The sequence below is a fragment of the Fukomys damarensis genome, unplaced genomic scaffold (assembly GCF_012274545.1).
Source record: "Fukomys damarensis isolate Sample0158 unplaced genomic scaffold, DMR_v1.0_HiC HiC_scaffold_14, whole genome shotgun sequence".
NCBI lineage: Eukaryota > Metazoa > Chordata > Mammalia > Rodentia > Bathyergidae > Fukomys > Fukomys damarensis.
In genome coordinates this window covers 81,493,384-81,501,846 of record NW_022900926.1, presented here as the reverse complement: position 1 = coordinate 81,501,846, position 8,463 = coordinate 81,493,384, and the positions used below count along the sequence as shown (strand labels likewise).

The 8,463-nt window shown below is 50.5% G+C and overlaps 1 long non-coding RNA gene across 2 annotated transcripts; it reads right to left on the bottom strand.

Moving 5' to 3' along the window:
• Positions 1–1,639: 1,639 nt before the first annotated feature.
• Positions 1,640–6,351, bottom strand: LOC117286024. 2 transcript variants are annotated; one of them, XR_004517169.1, is made up of 4 exons: positions 5,594–6,351; positions 3,814–4,732; positions 2,656–2,837; positions 1,640–2,254 (listed from the first exon to the last, which is right to left on the bottom strand). It is a non-coding gene; the product is annotated as an uncharacterized LOC117286024 (long non-coding RNA). The 2 variants fall into 2 exon arrangements; XR_004517168.1 differs by having other exon boundaries at positions 3,814–6,351.
• Positions 6,352–8,463: the final 2,112 nt, after the last annotated feature.

Here is an 8,463-nt window from a genome sequence, read left to right as displayed (position 1 = left end):
ATGTTAATTTAACACCTAAATTCTCAGTCATTAATTTTTATTCTCTTAAATGCAGTTTGGCAGGGGCTTCTGATCCATGGCAATGGGTTTTACTGGATGTGAGAACACTCTTGGTCTTAGGAGTGACTCACTGCAAACCCCATCCCAATAACAAGATCACATCATGTATGCATTATTAAGCCACATAATTGAACGGTCCATAGTTTGCATATCAGACTATTAAAATAATGTGTTTTGCTTTTCTCTGAACACGTATTGTTCAAGCCTCTGCGAATGTGTGGTGATTCTGATAATTATCTCCAAATTACTGCAAATGTTCTCTTCATTAACATGATTTCTTTCAAGCATTTTTAAAATGTGAATATCATTATGAATTAAGGAACTTCTTATAAAGTTATGTGAACTTTTTTTTAAATGAATTTATCTTTGGAAAGGAAATGATATATTTTAAATGGGGGGAACTAGAGAAATGCTTTTGACAGTGCCTTTCAAATGACTTCCTTGGACCAAATAAAAGTTTTTCTCTCCAGTTTTTCCAAGAAGTTTGAAAGCAACAGACAGAAACACAAAGAGAGAAACTAAAGGTGAAGGAAAGGAGGTGTGTAGCTTTAAAAGTCACTGAAGAATGAGAGAGATTGTTTTAAGGTTCCTACTACTTACCTCCTTTGGTGTAGGTAACCTCACAACTTAAAGCTTGTTTTCTTACCTAGAATAAAGTACATTTCTCCTTTTTAAAATTACCAGCTCAAAATTTATGAATCCAATAGTTAACAATGAACTAAATATTGTTATCCCCCCTCCTTAGTAAAATAAAATACACTGTTGGGGAAATTATAAACCCTGAAAGCTGTCCTTGTAACCTCCCCTTCACACAGTTTTCAAAGTTGAATAGCAAGACATTTTTTTTAAACCTGCAAAACAAGAATCTCTTGATTGTGATAAATTTGCATCTATATTACTTTCGAATACAGTTTTCCTTTTAATGGTATCTGAACTTCCAATATATGGCATTCTGCCGTGGTACTGTCGTTCCTTCCCTGTACACCCGTTGGTGCTGCACGCCGATCCCCTCTCCTCAGAGGGCGCTTTCAACGCGGAATCCCTGCCTTCAACTCCAGTGGAGGAGGGATTTCAATCACGATAGTCTTCGGAGTTTGAGAAAGTTGTAGGATTTTTCTTAAACAAAACGGGGGGGGGGGCATGACAGCTGTGGACAGAGTACGCGGCTAACAGCAGCAGTGACCAGCCTAGCTGTTCCCTGCCAAGTGAGACACTCCCCCCCTCCCCTTGCTCCTTGCTGGGGTCCTCTGGGCCCCTCTTCTGGAGCCTGTAGGCAGCTCTCGGGGTAGGAGTGCCAGGCCCCCAGCGGCACTTTTATTTTGGCTTCGAGAAAGGAGCGCGGCTCCCAGGCCCAGGGGAAGCGAACTGAGCCCTTCTGTTTGGATTTCCCTCCTCTCTATAGCAACCAGCAGCGTCCGGACAAAAATGCGCCCTCCCTGGACAATGGCCCGGCCTTTGCTTCTAGCCCTAGTCTTCCTTCCCCGGATAGCAGCCAGGACCTGCCAGGGAGCTCCGCGGCCAAGCCCCCCCGCAACACCCTCACCCCACCCCCACACACCCCTTTCTAATCTTCTCTCTGGCAGCCTCACTAGAGGTCCGCGGGGACTTTGGGACCCCGCAGACCCTTCTTCCTACTCTAGCTAATCCCGCGTGCAGACGGAGCCGGGACACTGGATCTCCCCACGACCTCTAGGGCTCTGACAGCTGAGATCTCCTCGGAATTGGGGGTGGTTGGAGAGCCCTGAGGAGCACAAACTCAAGCTTTTATCGGAGTTAGAAAAATATATTAGAATAATGCATAAAGCAGACTTTACCTCCCACCCAGCTTCGGGCGCACCCCCCCCAGACGTAAATAAGCACCCTAGACTGAGGTCCTAGGCGTGATCTCTGACTTTCTTTCACTCTCTCAAGGTTAATTAAGTTCCCTTCCACGAACTGAGCTCGGCGCCTATTCATTATTCTCTCTCTTTGACCTAGGGCGTTAATATGATCAGGCCTGTGACTCTGCCGTGTCCTGTTTTCTTATTTTGCATTTAATGCTGGAACCCGGCTGCCCTAGATTATCATCGAAAACTCTAAGAAAAGACAAGCGAAGCAAGGGGATCTCACTGCTTCAATATGTCTGAGGCTTCTCTTTCTGCATCTTTTTCCAGCGTTCCAGTCTTTTCATTCCCAGGACCCACTTTCTGGTAACCTGTCTTTAAAAAATATCATCATTCTTAACTTTATTATGTGCAGATGTGCTTAGAATGACACATCTGAAACTCAGAGACCTAATGTGAAGTGTTGGCCCATGGTTACCACCACCGTGGTTTACTGCTCTAAAAACAAACAAACAAACAAACAAACGCTGTCCGCATCCCCTTCACACACACACACACACACACACACACACACACACACACACACAGAGACACACTAAAGTGTACTCATACACTTTAGAAGATAATTGTATTTGTGTTCTATGTATCTTGAATAAAGAAAACTGAAGTCAAACTTCAATGAGCCTGTTCCCCCCTCACCCTTGAAAATAGCTTCATTGAAACAACTAAGCCTATTCCCCCTTTCCAACCCCACTTCCCAACCTGTACACACGTGTGTCCTGCTACCCTTGCTTTCAGCTTCTCAGTCTGCTCCGGATGATGAAAGAAGAAAGGAGATGCTGCAAGGGCTCCATCTCAGTACATTTCCAATGTTTTAGAGCTAAGAAGGTTTCTGCTGAAATCACTAATCCATCAAAGAGTTGTCATCCACTCCTGGTGGCCACTATCCACCTGCTTTAAGGTTAGGAGAAGAAAAACACCTTCACATTCCATTGTTAGGAAGTCACTGAAGTGTTAGCCCTTTGAAACTGAAATTTCAGGAAGATGACCTAGGGGCCACAAATCACCTCCTGTTCTGTTCCTGAGATTTCAATATAAACAAGCTGTACTAACTTTTCTAAGTAAATTTATCTTAAGACATTACTGGAATGAGTCTTTTATGCTATCTCCTGCCTAAGGCCTCCCATTCACCACTCAAAATTTAGCAAGCTTCCTTTGATAAATTACTCAAAGTAATCCCTGAAACAGCTAGACTGCCTGCGTGATGCAGTATTAGAAGTTTTGAAGACCTGCCTGTCTATAAAATATTCACTTTTGGACTACAAAGAGCAGATCATTTTTAATGATGGGATCCATAGCTTGAAGAAAAGAAGGAAAACGCTTAATATCCATGAATCCAAATAATTTGATTTCAAACACTACTGAATTTAGAATGGTATATTTCACTAGTTTACATAGTAGTTAAAATAGAATTATCTGGGTGTGAAACACGGACAAAGAATTGCCAATCATATACATGAAGTAAGGGATTTCAACTTTCAGAAAATTTACTCTTTCAAAATATTTTTTGAGATGGGGCCAGATGCATATTTAGGAACTTGCAAAATGTAAGTTCAGATAGTAACATATAAATCTAAATGAGAGAATTGTTTTATTCAGGAGATGATGTATTGCTACATAATTAAAATTAATTCTGCCTTTTATATTTTAAGTAAATTTTTATTGTGTCTTTCCCAAGAACTGGCAACTTGGAAATGCATTTTCTCTCCTCCTTATAAACTCATTCCCCAGGGCTACAGTTCTTCTAGCTTTAAGGCAGTTTTCATTAAAGCAGCCAGCTGCCTCTTTGTGTGGATTGGCTGTTTAAAGCAGTTGCTCTGAAGTCGGAGCCTCAGTTTTGACATTCTGTAGACCCTTAGCAAAGACGTACCATTCAGATGCCAGTGGGTCTCCACCAAATCAAACAGCTGCTGGGGCTAGCAGGAGAACAAAAAGCATAATAAGAATGAATGACTGGAACAAGGCTGAAAAGGAGGTGTAAGGTAAAAGAGAAGGAGGAGGAGGAAGAGGAGGAGGAGGGGACTAAAAATCCTTTCTCACAATGGATAGATTTTAAAAATCAATGGGCAATTTTACTCATTTAAACCAGTTGTTACTTGCACTCTTCAGATGGCCATCTCCCAGGAAAATTCTTTGTTTTCTGTCATTCTCTTATTTCTATTATCCCAAGACTACATAAAAAAGAAAAAATAAAGATCTACCAAACGAATGCCAACTCACTCCTGCTTTAATACTTTTGTTTCCAGGTTAAGGTTAGGTGATTATTTTTCTGTCAACTCCGGGTATATAAATATACATAAACTATATTTTACATATGATACCAGTGTGTTTGCTGGATAAACAAGTTAACAAGTTAAAGTTACAGTGGGTGGACTGAAGCCATAATTGTTACTCAAGTGATTCGGAGGCACTTGGGTCAAAATGGTGGTTGCTGCCAAGAACCTGCCAGGTTCAGTATCTCAAAGACCTTTAGAGCTGGAGGGGTGAATATGAGTGTCTGTGGGTGTCTTTTCCGTGTTGTTGATTCCGCTGGGTTTTTTCCCTTTCTGAGCTTCGAACCTGGACAGGAGGGACTAGCACCACTTTATACCAGTTCAGCACAGGACTGTGACTGAGTGGAGTCCTTCCTCCAGCTATAGAAGAACCCATGCTAGCACCAATACCAGATTTCCTCACAGGGTGCCTACAGCCCCCCAGAGGAAGGGACCCAGGGACGTGTCAGTGCGAGAGAGGCCCGCAAGAACTGCAGGTTCAGCCATTGTCCTATGGAGTGAACTCCAGGAGCTGTGCTGGAACGAGAGAGATAGCAAGACACCTTGTCAGTTCAAAGCATTTTAAGGTTGTTTGAAATCCTCTCAGCGTCAACGTATGCAGATTCTATATTTGAACAGCTGCTTTGAACAGTGAAAAAGAATGAGCTAAATCAAAACCTGGAGGAATCTACCCTAGACAACTTCAACGTGCTTTTCTGCGGGCAGAGAAAAGCGGACTAACAGGCGGACTCTGCCCTCGCAGGGCCGGCCCGAAGAATGGCGCCCGCGACCTGGGGAGAGCTGGTGGCGGTTGTGGAGAGGCCGGAGTCTGCAGCAAACCACCTCCGAGAGCCTAGGTTCCTGGAGCCCTAGTGAGGCCCCAGCTGAGAGGCAGACCCGGAAGCTGAGGCTGCTCAGGACCCAGCGTTCGCGCCACCCGGGCCCCCTGCGATTGGCGCAGACGCGGAGGTGGCTGCGGGCGGGGCGGGGGAGGCGGTACCCAGCCCTGCCTGCCCCAAGATTGGTCTTGCTTCAGGGGTGGGGGTGGAGGGTATGCCGAGACTGAGGCCGGTGGGTAGGGCATCGCTTTGTACGCTACTGGGCATTTATTGGGCATATTCAGACTCATCCAGTTGGGAACCGATGGACTCTTTCTACCGCCGGCGAAATGAGGCGGGGCTGAGGGGTGGAGTGGAGACCTGGCACGTCAAAGTGGGAAGGATCTCCGAGTTTTAATCGCCAGCTCAGTCCCATCGCGGACAGGAAGTTTTGATGTATACGTGCATTTCTGCCTCCCCACCACCACCACCCACACACCGGCTCCCTTTGCAAGGAAGGGTAGATGGGGGAGGGGTGCGAGGATGGGGGGAGGGCCGGGAGGAGGGACTTGTAAATTACTCAAAGCCAGGCATCCTGAGTTCCCTCGGAAATGTATCTCAAAACTTCACTCCTGTTCAAGGGTATCAGCGTACAGGCTGTAGAGAGTCTTCTCTAAATCTAGAGGAAAAACAGACACCTGTCCCGAAAGGCGCGCAGAGTTGGGAGCGAGTTGCTTAGTACCCCGGGGCAGCCCTTTTCCACAGCTGGATTCTTCCCACCGGAGGAGCTCTGAGCTCCCGGGAGGACGGAAAAAGAAAATCACCGCGGGCCAGGAGGGACGCAGCTGGCAAGCTGCCTGTGTCCTCAACAGGAGGAGAATATTCAGGGCTGAAGCCCGGAGGACATTGCCTCCTCCGCTTCTAATCCCCTCTGCTCTCTATCCAGCGGACGAGGGCACCAGCCGCTGCGGCTGCGAGCTCTGAGCCTCGGACTTTTAAATTTTTTTCCTGGCCAAGCAAAGTTAACTGAATTCGTAGCAGCCCCCAGGCGCGCGGCTAGAGCAGCTGGGCGCTCGCACTGGGACACAGCGCCACGGTGAGTGTGTCTCAGTCTCGCAGCGCGGGTGCGCGCGTGGGGGGTGCAGGCCCGTCCCGCTGGCTGTCCGTGGGCTTGCCCCTCCCCTAACCATTTTTCCCTCCCCCACACACGATCATAAACACAGGACACGTGGAAATTCTCAGCCAAGACGCCTTGCCCGGGCAGGTGCTCAAAGTGGTGATTTATAAACAGCTCAGCCACTCCCCAAAGAGAAGGGCTCCTCGTTAGTCCTGATGAATTTTCAGGCCCGATCCATTCTGCTGTCCCCATTAAGATGCTTGGAGGCCCCAAAATGCTCCCTCTGAGCGTTGATTTGGCTGCCCTCGAAAGCCTTCGGCCGCTGACAGCATCAAAGCTAGCACCACAAAGCTGGGGCCAGGGGTGAGAGGTGAGGAAGCGATTCACGTCCCCGGGATCTTTCTTTCCCTTCCTGGCTCTAACTTTGGATTCCCTTTAGGTACCCTTGCCGCACTCTTGACCCTGCCCCGAGGTCCCGCTGTTCGAGCCTGAATCCGCGCCTGGCGCACCGCAGCCGGGCTCACAGGCTCCAAGGGTGGCAGCAGCCACCCGCTCCGGTCTGCCGAGAATGGCGCGACGCGCTGGCGCTCCGGTCAGAGGAAGAGCGGCGCCGCGGTCCACCGTCCCGGGCGCGCTCAGGCTCGCTCTGCAACTGAAGGCTGAGCGGGAAGCTAGGCTAGCTAGCCAGCGTCCAGGGGCTTCTTGAGACCGGCCCCACCGCAGAAGTTACTGCTGAGGACGGTCTCCCGAACATCAGTTCCTTTGCTTTCACCCAAGCTCTTTCTCTTTGGAAGCCGCGAACTGAAAAGTTGCACCGGCCGGCTCGAGGGAAGCGCACGCAGCCCCACCGGTGCAGCTTTGCAGAGCGGCCCGCTCGGTCTCTTTCGAATGCCACACCCCTGGCCAGCCCTCCTGTACTCTCAAGCAAGGTGAAGGCTGGCCCTTGAAAGCTCCTACTTTTCTAAACCCAAACCTGCGCACGCGCCCGAATGTGCATCTGACAGACTTTTGGAGTTTTGTTTTCAGTTCGGAGAGCAGCGCTGTGCAAACAGGCAACTCAGAACCTTGACAAGAGTCGCTCAGAAGCCTCAGCCTTGAGGTCAGTCTTTTCCGCCAGAGACTGGAAGGCAGTTGGGCCTGTAGGCAGAACCCGTGCTAGGGGGAGGGGGTGAGGTGGGGAAGGAAGAGACGAAAGGCACCTGTGCCCTGAAATGTTGGCCAGGAAGGGGAGAAAGATTTCAAAGCAGGTAGGGTAAGCCTGGCTCCTCGCTCAAAGAGTAAGCGTCCCTGTTGTGTGTGTATCCCTAGGAGAATGAAAATCCCGCTGGCTCGTTGTGACCCAATCTTTCTCTTCCTCCATCCCTTCCCCGCCCCTTAAAGCCCTATTGAAGAGAAAGTGGACCCCCCCTCCAAAATACACACACACGCACACACATGCACACATACACCAAATCTTCCAAGTGGCGACGGTAGATAAGAGCTCCTGGACCGCCCCCCTGCCTGGCTGCTCCGCCTGGGAGACAGATGGGGGGCGGGGCCCCTCGGAGAGCGGGAGGAGGCTGCTGAGGGTGGGGATGGAGAGGGGGGTGAGAACCCGCAGAATGTGAATCGCGACTCCGGGGGGGGAACCAGGAGGAGGGCTGGAAGGAGGTCCTTTGGGTCCTTGGGGGGGCTCTGGCTCCTGCTCCCGGGACGGTGTCGGGACCTCCCTTTCTTCCTCTCGGGGGTCCGGGAACGGGACCGCCAAGAGCAGGACTGCTGGCTGCGCCTGCGTTCTCTGTCTCTGTCTCTGCCTCTGTCTCTGTTTGTGTCCCAACCCGGGTCCCGGTCTGGGTCCCGGTCCTGGCCCTGGCCCTCTGTGGCGCTGGGCCCCAGGGCCTCCAGCTCTCTCAGGACATGCACGGCGACCTCCACATCATCCTCCTCCAGCATGGCCCCGGAGGTGATGGAGGCGGCGGCGGCGGCGGCAGCAGTAATAGCAGGAGCAGCCACAGAAGGCGTCGGAGCGGGCGTCGGAGCTGCCCGCTAGGGGGGCGAGAGAGAAAGAGAGAGAGAGGAGCGAGAAAGAGGGCGAGCGAGGAGAGGGAGCTCGAGGCGGAAAAGTAACTGTCAAATGCGCGGCTCCTTTAACCGGAGCGCTCAGTCCGGCTCGGAGAGTCATGGCGACCGCAGCGTCTAACCACTACAGCCTGCTCACCTCCAGCGCCTCTATCGTGCATGCCGAGCCGCCCGGCGGCATGCAGCAGGGTGCGGGGGGCTACCGCGAGGCTCAGAGCCTGGTGCAGGGCGACTACGGCGCGCTGCAGAGCAACGGGCACCCGCTCAGCCACGCT